Below are 2,825 nucleotides of genomic sequence, written 5' to 3'. Positions count from 1 at the left end.
CCCTAGTTTCATAATCAATCAAAGCTCTCCCAGTAGCCAAGAATGGCCTTCCCAAAATTATGGAAATCTCCTTGTCAACCTAGCAGTCTAGAATGACAAAATCTGTCAGAAACACAAACTTTCCAACCTGCACAAATACATCATAAAATATACCTGATAGCCTCTTCACCGTTCGGTCGGCTAGCTGTAGTAACATGGATGCGGGTATTGCTCTTCCAATGCCTAACATTTTATAGATAGACAAGGACATCAAGTTTAAACTCACCCCCAAATTAGTCTCATCTTTGTAGTGCTGGCGGTCGCTTCTTTCCTGCGACTTGAGTTTGATCCTTCTCGGGCACTTTTTCTAATGCCTTTCTCTCGCACTTCCTCAGCCTCCTTAGCAACCTCTTTTTCCTTGTTTATTTCCTTCTGGGCTGGCTGGATTCTTATTTATGTTAGCTTAGTTGACTCATCTATCTTAATTGGTACTGGCACGAGTATCTCAGTTGGTCGGCTTTCACGAGCAATTTCTTGCTCTAGATCAAGATCTCTACCATTTCACAAACTCATAGCCATCAGCTACTTCGGGACTTGCTCTTTCGGGTTAACATGTGTGTCCGCAGGTAATGTCACGTGAGGACGATTATTAAGGGCCATGGATATTTGCCCTAGTTGAATCTCAATGCCCTTGATAGCTGAGTCGTGAGATACTACCTTTTCGTGCATCTGGTGGACCATTTCTTTCATTTTCCCGCTGGACCCAATGAGTTGTTGCCGCATTCCTTTTATTTCAAAAAACCCATCATCTTGTCGTACTATCTGTTACTGTTGAGGTTGTTGATAAACTAGTTGATTCTGCTGATTGTACCCTTGCTACCTTTGTTAAGGCACAGCCTGACCCTGTGGTCGTGCAGCTCCAAGATTATTGCTATTATTGTACTGCTGGTGTGCTGGTCTATACTGCTGGCCCCAATTCTGACCACCTTGCCTCTGTCCTCCATAGTTTCCCACACAGTTCATATTTTCCTGATAGTTCTGGTTGTCACTTTTACCACTCCACGAGCACACATATGGTTGGTTAATGCATGGTGTACATAAGCCCCCATTAGTTGTATCAACTATGTGTACCTGCTTCTGGCCTGATCATCAATCTTCTTGGTAAGGATACTCATTTGCGTCATCAGAGTGGCCATATTCTCGGCTATGGAGTTGTTTGGGTCCAAAGCTACCGAGTTAACTACAAGGGTGATTGTAGTGTCTCTTGTCATCCATCCTGAGTTTTGAGCCATTTTATCTAGCAGGACCTTACACTCTCTAAATGATTTTCTCAAATATGCTCCACCTGCTGAAGCATCAATATTGGCCTTCAAGCTATCTGCCAATCCCATGTAAAACCTTTGTCCCAATATCTCATCTGGAATGCCATGATGTGGACACTTAACCAGCATCCCCTTTAACCTCTCCCACGTTTCTTGTAGTGTTTCAACTGGTTTCCGCCTAAACCTCAATATCTCATCAACTTGCTTGGCAGTCTTATTGGGTGGGTAGAACTTGTTCAAAAATGGCTTGACTAATTCCACCCAAGTGGTGATGGAGTTTATGGGGAGCGAATTTAGCCAAGTCTAAGCTTCTCCAATCACTGAGAATGGAAACAATAACAGTCTAATTGCTTCCAGTGTCACATTCGGTTGCCTTTGAGTGACACAAATTGACAAAATGTTTTTCATATGCTGTTGTGGATCTTCAATGTAAGACCCGGAGAATAGTCCCTTGTTCTGCAGCAGATGTAGCATGTTGTTTGTGGTTTGGAAGGACTCCGCTTGTATCTGAGGGACTGCAATAACGGATGCCATATTTTCAGAGGTGGATTTTGCCCAATCATACAAAGCCGCTTCTGGCACAAGAGGTACCACACTCTGATTGTTCGGGTCATTCACATTATTTTGGTTGTTTATTACGTCACCCATGTCTAGTTCGATTCGTTCCGTTGAGTTCTGTTGTCGTTTGTCTTTCTTGTTTGCTCGATTTAGTGCCTCAAAAACTTTCTCAGGGTCCGGTAATACTTCGCACAATTCACCAGTTCTTGAGGAGTTTCTAGGCATGCACCTGTAACACACAAACCTACAAACGTTAGAGTTTCAATATAATGAATTTCAGTCGAGAAAGTGAAATAGACTACGAATTCTAACAATTCTTTTAGCCGTGTTTAATAACACCATTAATTTCCCGGCAACAGTACCAAAATTTGATCACGCTCAACTATGCCACCTAAGAGGTCTAGCGGTCGTTGCAAATATAATTCGATTTACAAGTCCAAAGTCGAATCTCACAGGAAATTAACCTACTAATTACAACCACTAGTTTCGCACGAATTTAAATATTCAACCTTTAGAAATATTAAATAACGATTTAAATGTTTACTAACTAAGAGCAAAGTAATTAAAATGGAGTAATTTATAACTAACAGAGCAAATATTGTAGACAAGAATTGAAAAAGTCTAGGGTTATGATTTTCCCTAATGTCGGAATCTCCCCCACCATGTTACCTATAAATTTGCCTAAGTATTCTCTACCGATCGTGAGTACTTTGGGTGTCGTAGCTCTCTCTCGAGTAACTACCACAATTTACTAGACATATTCTCTCGAACTACGCTAGCTGGCACTAATTCACCGCTCACTACGATCGCACCAAGGTTTCGTTATCTCTAATCCCACCTTTAAACCCTCTGTATTGATCTCTCAAATATGTTAGGAGTGGTGTTGTACAACAACTACCTAAATGTATACTCTCTCTCAAGTAATATACACACTAAATAGGTACAGTTAATTGAGATCTCTTCAAT

General features: G+C 41.3%; 1 non-coding gene across 1 annotated transcript; it reads left to right on the top strand.

Moving 5' to 3' along the window:
- Nucleotides 1-1,401: 1,401 nt before the first annotated feature.
- LOC142177768 (small nucleolar RNA R71) lies at nucleotides 1,402-1,508 on the top strand. Its single transcript, XR_012706325.1, has one exon. It is a non-coding gene; the product is annotated as a small nucleolar RNA R71 (small nucleolar RNA).
- Nucleotides 1,509-2,825: the final 1,317 nt, after the last annotated feature.

Source organism: Nicotiana tabacum, chromosome 23 (assembly GCF_000715075.1).
Source record: "Nicotiana tabacum cultivar K326 chromosome 23, ASM71507v2, whole genome shotgun sequence".
NCBI classification, from domain to species: Eukaryota; Viridiplantae; Streptophyta; class Magnoliopsida; order Solanales; family Solanaceae; genus Nicotiana; species Nicotiana tabacum.
Note: the sequence above shows the minus strand (reverse complement) of the source record. Positions and strands in the feature narration are given on the sequence as shown.